We start from the raw sequence: 11,909 nt of genomic DNA, 5'->3' as shown, positions 1-11,909 counted from the left end.
GTGGCTGAGGCCTCATCCCTGGAGACATTCAAGGTCAGCCTTGCTGTGTCCCTGAGCAGCCTGCTCTGGTTGGAGGTGTCCCTGCTGACTGCAGGAGGGTTGGACAAGATGACCTTGGAGGGTCCCTTCCAAACTGGTACATTGTGTGATTCTGTCACACAGCAAGAGCCTGTGCAGCTGGCCAGGCTGGCCATGCTATGGGTGAGGGGATCTCATGGTGAGTTCTGGTGGACCCCGATTGTGGCTGGTATGTGTGTGGTGTCTTTGAAATATGTGTGAGGAAGAGGCCCTTGGTGAGCCAGAGCAAGTTTTGTCACAGCATGTCAGGTGGTGCCAGCCAGGTGGAAGAAAAGCCTCATAGAATCATAGAATGGGTTGGGTTGGAAGGGACCTTCAAGACCATCCAGCTCCAACCCCTGCCATGGGCAGGGACACCTCCCACCAGCACAGCTTGCTTAAGGCCTCATCCAGCCTGGCCTTGAACACCTCCAGGCAGGGGACAGCCACAGCCTCCCTGGGCAACCGGTGCCAGTCTCTCCCCACCCTCACTCTCAACAATTTCTTCCTCCTCTCCACTCTCAATCTCCCCTCTCCCAGCTCAAAGCCATTGTCCCTCATCCTGGCACTCCCAGCCCTTGTCCAAAGTCCCTCCCCAGCTCTCCTGGAGCCCTTCAGCTACTGGAAGGCTGCTCTGAGGTCTTCCTGGAACCTTCTCTTCTCCAGGCTGAACAGCCCCAACTCTCCCAGCCTGGCCCCACAGCAGAGCTTCTCCAGCCCTCTGATCATCTTGGTGGCCTCTTCTGGAGCCTCTCCAGCAGCTCCAGGTCCTTCTTGTGCTGGGGGCCCCAGAGCTGGAGGCAGTGCTGCAGGTGGGGTGTGAGCAGAGCAGAGCAGAGGGGCAGAATCCCCTCCCTGTGCTGCTGCTCTCCCTGCTCTGGATGCAGCTCAGCACACAGCTGGCTCTGGGCTGCCAGGGACCATTGCTGGCTCCTGGGGACTTTGTCACCAACTGACATCACCAAGGCCTTCTCCTGCAGGCTGCTCTCAGCCACTGCTCACTCAGCCTGGATTTGTGCTTTGTCCTCTCATCCAGATGAGAGCTGAGGCACTGGGTCAGGCATGCAGCAGGGCTGCAGGGTTCCTCTCCTCAGAGCTTGTCAGGACCTGGCAGGGTAAAGCCCTGGGCACCCTGATTCACCCTTAGATCTGACCCAGCTTTGAGCAGAAGGTTGGACCTCCCAGAGTCCCCCTGCCCCCAGATTACCCTGTGGTTCTCCAGTCTCCTCTTCACTTGCTCCTCTCCCATCTGAGCCTTGTTCAGGCCTGTTTACAAACACTGGGCAATCCAGGCCACAGCTATGTTTATTTCTGAGCTCTCTGAGCCCCCTCTGAGCTCTCCGGGGCTTTCTCTTTGCTTCAGACAGAACCACTCAATTTTACTGTAACCAGAGTCCCCCAACATAAACAACCCTAACCAGCAATATCCCTTCTCTTCCTTACTCCCAAAGGCAATCCTTATCATTCTCCATGCTTTGCTTTCCAAACACTCTCTGCCTTTATTCTCAGTGCCAATGCTCCTCCCTTTCTTCCCCAGTGCTGCAAGCAAGCCCTGGGAGTGGGGACCTGTCCAAGCCTCCAGATCTCGCCGTGGTGTTTACATCTGCCCTGTCAGTCTTGCTTCATCTCTGTAACCCATGTACTGCTGCTCCTCCTCCTGTCTCCCCTCTCATCACACAATAGCTCAGATTAGCACTCTGTTTTGTCCTGCTTTTCCCCACTTCTGGATGAAATCAAAGGTCTGTTCCAGGCCATGCCCAATGTGTTGTTCATGCACGTTTCACACGTTACAGGCCTGGAGCCCAGCCTCACTCCCAGCACCTGGCTCTGATCTCTCTACCCACACTGGAGGGGATCACAGAACAGTAGGGGATAGAAGGGACCTCTGTAGATCACCCAGTCCAACTCCCCTGCCGGGAAAGGTCACCCAGGGCAGGTCACACAGGAACACATCCAGGTGGGTTTGGAATCTCTCCAGAGAAGGAGACTCCACAACTCCTCTGGGCAGCCTGCTCCAGTGCTCCAGCTCCCTCCAGTTAAAGAAGTTGTTCCTCCTGTTAGATCATTAACTGCTCCCCAACAAAAGCTGAAGATCCTCATGATGAGTGGTCTGTAAGTTCCTGCCCTACTGGAACATCCTTTCCTTTCTGTGGTAATGATGTTCTGCTCAGGTGAATTAGCAGGAAATATGGAAACAGGTCTATTTTGGGGTTTTTTGGTGTTTAATACATGTTTTTATACCACTCTGGGAGCACAAAAGCTTTTTTAGGGCTCAAACCTGCTGGTGTGGGGAGTTCCAGCCAATGGTTTGAAATAACTAAGAGGAGTTGTGGTATTTTTCATCAAATGCAGATCAGTGACAAGTGGCATCCCTCAGGGGTCAGTACAGGGCCCACTGCTGTTTGACATCTTTGTTGGTGACAGGGACAGTGGCACTGAGGCACTCTCAGCAACTCTGCAGAGGACACCAAGCTGTGTGGTGCTGGAGGAAAGGGATCCATCCAGAGGGACCTGGGCAGGCTGCAGAGTTGGACCCAAACCAATCTCATGAAATTCATCAAGGCCAAGGGCAAGGTCCTGCACCTGGGTCACCTTGGGCAATCCCAAGCACAGATCCAGGCTGGGTGAGGAGTGGCTGAGAGCAGCCTGCAGGAGAAGGCCTTGGTGGTGTCAGTTGATGACAAAGTCCCCAGGAGCCAGCAATGGTCCCTGGCAGCCCAGAGCCAGCTGTGTGCTGAGCTGCATCCAGAGCAGGGAGAGCAGCAGCACAGGGAGGGGATTCTGCCCCTCTGCTCTGCTCTGCTCACACCCCACCTGCAGCACTGCCTCCAGCTCTGGGGCCCCCAGCACAAGAAGGACCTGGAGCTGCTGGAGAGGCTCCAGAAGAGGCCACCAAGATGAGCAGAGGGCTGGAGAAGCTCTGCTGTGGGGACAGGCTGGGAGAGTTGGGGCTGTTCAGGCTGGAGAAGAGAAGGCTCCAGGGAGACCTCAGAGCAGCCTTCCAGTAGCTGAAGGGCTCCAGGAGAGCTGGGGAGATTGAGACTGGAGATGAGGAAGAAATTCTTTGCAGTGAGGGTGGGGAGACACTGGCACAGGTTGCCCAGGGAGGCTGTGGCTGTCCCCTGCCTGGAGGTGTTCCAGGCCAGGCTGGATGAGGCCTTGAGCAAGCTGTGCTGGTGGGAGATGTCCGTGCCCATGGCAGGGGTTTGGAACTGGATGATCTTGAAGATCCCTTCCAGCCCAACCCATTCTGTGATTCTATGGAATGATTCCTGGCAATGTCACTCAGCTCCACTGGGTTTCTCTGCCCAGACCAGTTTTCAGAGCTGTGACTTCACCAAGATTCTGTGAAGTGCCAAAGCCACCTGTGGTATCTCAACAGTTTCATGCAGGTTGTGATATCTTCAGAAGTAAAACCCTCAGAAGCTGGTCTGCAGCTGCTGGCAGCCAGGGCAGGTGACTGTCCCTTGCCATTTCAGCTGCACTGCTCTCTGGATGCTCACACACCAGGGAGGGATTTCAGAGACTGGGGGATGTGTCCTTTTGTTTTACACCTGTGGTCCTTGTTTGGGGAGAGCGTGGTCCTAGCACAACTGCTTTGTGGGTGGAGAAGTTGGGACAGCCCAGAGTCAGTCCCTGACCCCCTCACAAAGTGAATGACACACATTTTGCCAACACAGTTCTTGCTGGGATCCAGATTTCCTTGGAAAACCTCTGCCAGCCCATGGCAGGGGGCTTGGATCTGCTGGGAGAGAGCTTGGTGGAAACTGTGATCATCTCCTTGGAGGAGGTTGGCATAGAATCATGGAATCCCAGACTGGTTTGAGTGGGAAGAGACCTTTCAAGCTCCTCCAGCCCAAGCCCTGCAGCCAGCAGGGACATCCCCAACCACAGCAGGTTGCTCACAGCCCCAAACAACCTGACCTGCACTGGTGCCAGCCATGGGGCAGCTCCCACCTCTCTGGCCAGCCTGGGACAGGCTCTCCCCACCCTCAGGGTCAAACATTTATCCCTTCTTTCCACTACTAATCTCCCTCTGTGAATCCCAAACCATCCCCCCTTGTCCTGGCACCACAGGCCCTGCTCAGAATCACACAATCATGGAATCATTAAGGTTGGACAGGGCCTCTAAGCTCATCAAGCCCAACTGTCAACCTAACACTACCATGACCACTAAACCATGTTCTCCTCTTGCTGATCAACCACTTTAAGTACTGAAAGGCTGCAATAAGGTCTCCCTGGACTCTCCTCTTCTGAACACTCCCAGCTCTCTCAGCTGCTCCTCCCCAGCCCTCTTCTCCAGACCCTTCCCCAGCTCTGTTGCCCTTCTCTGGACCTGCTCCAGCTCCTCAATGTCCTTCCTGGAGTGAGAGACCCAAACCTGCCCCCAGCACTCAATCAATGTCCTCCCCAGTGCTCAGTCCAGGGGCACAATCCCTGCCCTGCTCCTGCTGCCCACACCATTGCTGTTCCAGGCCAGGCTGCTGCTGCCCTTCTTGCCCACCTGGGCACTGCTGGCTCATCTCCAGCTGCTGTCAACCAGCTGGCACTCCCCCAGCTGCTGTCAACCAGCTGGCACTCCCCCATGCATCCAGCCTGGCCAGGTGATCCCAGAGCAGCTCTGCAGGGACTGTTGCTGATGTGGGAAGCCTCAGTTGATCTGAACTCCTGTCAGGCTGGGGAGGGCTGTGGCAGCAAGCAGCTCTCCTGGAGAAGGTTTGCAGAGCCTTTGATAATAAACCCCAAATTACTGACTCATCTCCCCCAGTGCCTCATCTCTCTATCTCCTGAGGATCACAGGCAGTGATCAGCCCCAGCCTGGAGATCTGCTGTGAGAGCAGCAGTGCCTGGGGGCTGTGAGGAAACTCCCCCCAACCTGGGCCCTAATTCCTGAGGAGCCCCCAGTAAGGCAGAGTGTGGGTAACTAATGCAGCTGAGCAGATAACATCGACCCCGCCACAGCAGGGAGGGAAAAGCAATATCCCAAAAGCCTGTTGTGCTCGGGCACACCCATCCTGGATGGGGCTGAGAAGAACCCAGCCCCAGGTGGACAAAAGAAATTTAATCTGGGGAGGGCTTGGCCCCTCCCCTGCTGGGAGAAGGTGGTCCCCTGACTCAGAGGTGGTCTATTCCACTCCCCCTTCCTGTCCAGCAAGCCTATAAAAAGGGGGGACATCTTGCTGCTCTTCCCTTTTTTCCTGCCTCGTCTGCTCGAGAGGATTTTCTGCTGCTGTTGCTGTCTCCTGCTCCGGACCACGTGGCTGGGGCCCTTTCTCTCTCTCAGCTGAATCCACCGACATCCAGGGGAACACAAGGCCATCCAGGCTTGGCTTTGTATATTTTTTTTCCCACTTACCCTCATCCCTCACCTCTGTGAACCCCCCCCCCTGTTACTGATATATATATATATGTAAAAAAATTTTTTTTTTCCTTTCCCTTTTGTGGAAAAAAAAGAGAAAAATTTACTCCTCCTACTTCCAAACCGACTTCAGAATATTTCTTTCACGAATTTTTTTTTTTCTTTTTTTTCTTTCCCCTACCCCCTTTTTTTTTTTTTCCTTTCTTCTCTATCTCCACCCTGCCGAGAAAAAGGGAGAGGGGCAGGGGGAGTAATTTATATCTATTATCATTTGAGCTCCTAAACTCAGAGCTCAAACTACCACACCTGTGGACAGCCCAGGGATGATGCTTATCTCAGGGACCTTCAGAAGGCTCAGCTTGCCTGCTCACAGCCCCTGCCTTGCACTGCTCACCCTGCAGGCACACTGTCTGCAGCTCTTTAGAAGAGCAGGTTAAGGACAGCACAGAGCAACACGATGAGGTTGGGTAGGTCAGTGACTCCTCAGGCCTCCTGTGAAGTTTGGTACTTGAAACATTGACAGCAAAGCAATCCCTGACACATCCTGAAACATGGATGGCAGCAGCTCTTCCATGCTCAGGGACCCAGAGGAGCCCTCATGGCCTGGCCAGATGCCAGCTCAGTGCTCTCCACATGATGGGGGAAGGAGCAGCCAGGTTGGGCAAGATGAAGAACCAAAGATGATGTGAGCAGCTGGGAAGGGGGCAGGAAGGTGGCCGGCTGGGAAGTGATGGAGGAGTTGGGAGAGGATGTCAGGTGGCAACTTAAGAGCTGGGTTTGGGCCTCTGTGGATCAGATGTTTTCCTGTGGTGCCCAGGGACAGCACAAGGGGCAAGGGGCACAAACTGGAACCCAGGAGGTTCCACCTCAGCATGAGGAGAAATTTGTTTGTTGTGAGGGTGCTGGATCCCTGGAGCAGGCTGCCCAGAGAGGTTGTGGAGTCTCCTTCTCTGAGACTGGGCTTATAAGGAGCAAGGCAGATGCTCTTCAGCCCTTCCCAAAGGATTAAAGAAAACACTCCCCACAGGACTGGAAAGCATTGGAAATGTCCATGGAAGTACTCTTCACACCAAATACAACAGTACCAAAACATGCACAGATCCCCAGCCATTCACATTCAGCCCAGCTCTCCACTCTGGGCTTCTCCACAAACCTCCCTAGGCCACCCCCTTCCCAAAAACTTTCCCTCAAGCAGGCCAAACCCAGAGCTCAAAAGTCCCTCCTATCCCTCCCTCCCCAGGCCTGAATGATGCAGCTAGGAGCCAGCTTGCCAGCAGCTCCAGCCCCACTGCCCTGCCCTGGGAGCTATCAGTCTGTGTGGGGAAGGGAGCAGGGGGAGGAGAAGCAGGGCTGAACAGCTTCTGTGTTCCCCTGTAAAGGGGAGATGCAGGCATTCTGGGGATGAAATAACAAAGGTTACCCTTCTGGCCCGCCCCTGGACTCTGTGGTGGACATCCCACTTTCTTAACAGAGACCTCCAAAACCCACCTGGATGTGTTCCTGTGTGCCCTGCCTGGGTGATCCTGCTCTGGCAGGGGGGCTGGGCTCAATAATCTCTGGAGGTGCCTTTCAGTCCTCACCATTCTATGATTCTTCGCCACTACAGCTGCCCAGGCACTGGTCACTGACACTGCTGCACCTCCTGTTTCACTGCAGAACTCGAGAGATGCTCAGAAGCTTTGTGTGTTCTCACCAGCACAACCTGTCCTTGAAGCTTGTAGGACCTCATAATGCCATACCAAAATGGGATCATTTCCTAGTCTAGAGGGACTGAGCAAGGGACTCCATAGTGGCATCCATCTCTGTGCCAGTTTGAATTCTGAAGTTACTCTCACCTGCAAACAGGGCAGATTTACCCTACAACAGCCTCAGCTTGCCCAGGGTGAGCCTTTGGATTTGTCCTCTGCTTGTCCTCACACATCAGATGGCTGCAAGCAAAGCTCCTTTCCCTGCACTGACAGCCAGGTGAGAGCAGTCTGCAGCATGTAAGGGTGAGGAGTGTGCCAGCTGGCCAATAAAATTCCAGAATCCCAGCAGGGTAGGAAGGGACCTCTGGGGATCACCCAGTCCAAGCCCTGCTCCAGCAGGGCACCCACAGCAGCTTGCCCAGGAGCACAATGCCCAGGGGGAGTTGGAAGCTCTCCACACAAGGAGACTCCACAACCTCTCTGGGCAGCCTGCTCCAGGCCTCCAGCACCCTCACAACAAACAACTTTCTCCTCCTGCTCAGATGCAACCTCCTGGGTTCCACTTTGTGCCCCTTGCCCCTTGTGCTGTCCCTGGGCACCACTGAGCAGAGTCTGGCCCCAGCCTCTTGCCCCCCACAGCTCCTTTAGCTCTTGCTGAGCATTGCTGAGATGCCCTCTGGGGCTGCTCTTCTGCAGGCTCTCAGCCCCAGGGCTCTCAGCCTTTGCTCCTCACAGAGCTGCTCCAGGCCCCTCAGCAGCTTTGCAGCCTCCCCTGGACTCTCTCCAGCAGTTCCCTGTCCCTCTGGAACTGGGGAGCCCAGAACTGGACCCAGGACTCCAGATGTGAACTCACCAGGGCAGAGTAGAGGAGAAGGAGAGCTTCCCTTGCCCTGCTGGCCACACTCTTCTTTATGCACCCCAGGAGGCCATTTGTCTTCCTGGCACCAGGGCACATTTCTGGCTCATGGGGAATTTGTTGTCCCCCAGCACTCCCAGGTCCTTCTCCACAGAGCTCTTCCCAGCAGCTCCCCCCTCAGCAGTCCTGCTGCAAGAGGTTGTTCCTCCCCAGGGGCAGGACCCTACCCTTGCCCTGGTTGACCTTCATGAGGTTCCTCTGCCCAGCTCTCAGCCTGGTCAGGTCTCACTGGATGGCAGCACAGCCTGGGGGGTGTCAGCCACTGCTTCCCTTTTGGATCATCATCAGAGACTCCACTCTGTCCCTTCATCCAGGTCACTGAAGACACTGAACAAGACTGAACCCAGTCTTGACCCCTGAGGAGCACTGTGAGCTACAGGCCTCCTACTAGACCCTGCACCTCTGACCACAACCCTCTGAGCTCTGTCCTCCAGCCAGTTCTCACTGCCTGCTCATCTTTTCCCCCCTTGCTAAGCTCCCCTGTGAGGATGTTCTGGGAGCTGGAGTCATTACTGACCCTTACACCTCCAGGAGGGAACTCCCCATGCTCACAGGTGCTGGAAGGTGCTGTGAGTAGCATGAACCATGGCCCTGGGGACAGCAGCAGAACCTGGCTGCTTCTCTCCTGATGGTTAGCAATAAAGCCTGGACATGGGACACAGGGGGAGAAGCCATGGCAAGGAGGCCTCTGGCATGGGCTGTGCTCTGTGCTGAGCCAGCACAGAGACACATGGAGCCCAGGCTGCCTTTGACTCTTCCCACATCTGCTCTGGGGGAGAGGCAGCACTGCAGAGATGAGTTTGCTGAGCTCATAGGGATGCCCAGCAAGGCTCTCCAGCCCCTGGCAGCAGGGGGCTATGGCAGGGTAAGGATGTGCAAAAAGGAAATAACTCCTCAGAGAACAGACACAGAGCAAGACACTCCTGTTGCACCAGCCCTGAAGTGCTTCAAGGCTGATCATAAAGTTTGGGACAGACTTTTGAGCAGGGCCTGGTGTGACAGGACAAGGGGGGATGGTTTGAACCCACAGAGGGAGATTGGTAGTGGAGAGAAGGGAGAAATGTTTGCCCCTGAGGGCGGGTAGAGCTTGTCGCAGGCTGGCCAGAGAGGTGGGAGCTGCCCCATGGCTGGCACCAATGCAGGTCAGGTTGTTTGGGGCTGTGAGCAACCTGCTGTGGTTGGGGATGTCCCTGCTGGCTGCAGGGGACAGTTGGGCTGGAAGATCTTGAAAGGTCCCTTCCCACCCAAATCAGTCTGGGATTCTCTGATTCCATGACAGGAGCTCACCTGAGCAGCACCAGCAGTTGCCCTGTGTTTGCCCTCCACAGGGCAGCCCCCCTGCTGCCTCTGTCACCATGCAACATGGACAAGGCTGAGGCCTCCTCACAGAAATGCTCTTCTCTGCCTCTGTCCTGAGGAAGATCCAATGCCCCATGAGGGGAAGGCTCTTTCTGCGTGGCAGTGGCCAGACAAGGTGGCACTAGAACCATGGTGTCCCAGCCACCACCCTTGCAGCAGCTGTCTGCCAACACCACTTCATATTGCTTCCAGAAGGGGCTGATGTAGAATCATAGACTCAAAGAATGATGGAATTCTTTGGGTTAAAAAAGGCCTCTGAGGTTATCCAGTCCAACATCAACCCAACCCCACCACGACCACCAAACCATGGCCACAAGTGCCATGGCCACACCTTTCTGAACACCTCCAGGGATGGGGACTCCACCAGCTCCCTGGGCAGCCTCTGCCAATCCCTGACCACTCTTGCACCAAAGAAATTGTTCATCTCCAACCTAAGCCTCCCCTGGCCAATTTCCTCTCCTTCTGTCACCTGACACTAGGGAGAAGAGGCCAACCCCCACCTCACTGCAGCCTCCTAAATCTTCTCTTGTAACTCCCCTCACCCAGGAACTGAATGTGAGCAAAGGCTCCTGAGGGAATGTGGCTCCCTGTAGGACTTCTCAGATCCCCAAATCCCCAGGTGCTTTGTGCTGAGCTGCAAACAGGTTGTGCAGAGCAGTGGCCAGCAGGGTCTCACGGGAGGTCTCCTCTTGCTTGACCTTAAAACATGAAGCATCAAACCATCCAGGGGTTTGTCCTAAATCCTGTTGAGCTCAGCTCTGTAGAGCCACCCGGGTGGCTTTTAGCAGCAAGCTTGCTGTGAATGCCCAACCTGGAGCAGCTCTGCTGTGAGGATAGGGAGCTGAGGGTGTTCAGCCTGGAGAAGAGAAGACGCTGGGGGGACCTCAGAGCTGCCTTCCAATAGCTGAAGAGATCTGTGCTGGTTTGAGGCCAGCCAGAACATCAGGGACAAAAGAATGAGACTCACACAAACGGATTGGAGAGTGATGGAAAGTTTAAATGGAAAAGCAATTGGTGAAAATACAGAAAGACTACACAGCATAGTGGCAAAGAACATCCTAAAGCATACAGACTCCCTTACAAAGTACCCAGAGGCTTCCTAATCCTTCCCTCCTCCCACCTGAGGGTCTATCCAAAACCCCCAGGGCTCTTCCTTCCCCCCCTCCCACCTGAGGGTCTACCCAAACACCCAGGGCTCTTCCTTCCCTCCCTCCCACTGCTAGGCAAGTCTCAGGCTGGCCAGGTCTGAGACTGCCCCCCCCCTCCATTCTCCTCCTGGCATTAGGCCTAGTCAGGCCTAAGAGGCCTGAGATACCCCCCCGGCATTACCTGATAAGAGAGGACATCTCCCATGGGAGCAGAGAGGGAAGAGGAAGAGAATGACTCTGCAGATGGCCTTATAGGGTGCAGGATTTATGGGTAGAAATACGCCGTTTCCTGTGTCCACCCCTTTTGGGCAGGCACCCAGGACACCAGAGGTGTATCTCATGCAGCAGTGGCAGGGGGCACCCAGCCCAAACTGCCACATCCCACCCCTTATTTCATACCCAGAATTCCTGCACCCAAAACATATCATCAGATCAGAGACAGTTCTTAGATGACATGTCTGGCAAAGTCCAGGTCCTCATCTGGGCGTCCTTCCGAAAGGTCTGTCCCTCGGGCTCAGGTCACAGTTCATTCCAGCTCTTCTCCCTCATCCTGTGGAACCTCCCAGCGATGCAGAGTTCATTCTTCTGCACGGTGAATTCTTCATGGGTCCGACGGACATCCTGGCCACCTGGAAACAACCTCACAACTTCTCAATCAAACATCAATCTCCATCCACTCAAGCGGCATGTCTCCACCCCTCGGGGCAATCGAGTCAGAACAATCAGGCTCCTCAACTCGACTCCTTCCACCCCTTGCAGGCAACAGCACGCTGAGACTTTCCAAAGCTGCACGGACCTTTCCCAAGCCCAGTGCTGACCGCTTCCAGCCGCGGCCCGAGGCTAATACGGATGCACACCACGCACAGGCACACCGCTCCCCCTGAGCGTACGCATGCCGAGGCATGGAGGCATCCAGCTACACAGCCCTCCCCGGAGAGGGAGTGGCTGCACTGCAGCCAGCCGAGAAGAGAGGCGGAGCCAGGTGCTCGGCGCCATTTTCGGAGCGCGTCCGAAAATCAGGGGAGAGATAACAGCGAGAGCCGCCGTCACCTCTGCAGCCGCGGTACAGATCCAAACCGCCGCCACCCCTCGGGCCACACCAGCGGCTTTTCCAGCCAAAGCTACCGTCGCTCCCTGGGTCCTCGGAAGCAGCTTTTGAACTGGAGCCACCGCTCGCCTTCTTGATTACGGGAGCCACCGCTCACCTCCCGCTGCGGCTAGCCCCCACCGCCGCGGGACAAGCCGACCCTGGTCTGCTTCCGACTGTCCCTCCCCCTTCCTTGGCTCCGCGCCGCTCTGCTCGCCGCTGGTGCTGCGGGGAACAAAAGGGAAAGGGACAGGCACCGCATTCTTAAGCTTTTCCCCCGAGGCAAATGGCTACA

Source organism: Indicator indicator, chromosome 29, assembly GCF_027791375.1.
Source record: "Indicator indicator isolate 239-I01 chromosome 29, UM_Iind_1.1, whole genome shotgun sequence".
Taxonomy (NCBI): Eukaryota; Metazoa; Chordata; class Aves; order Piciformes; family Indicatoridae; genus Indicator; species Indicator indicator.
The sequence above is the reverse complement of the archived record's forward strand: the minus strand, read 5'-3'. Positions refer to the sequence as shown.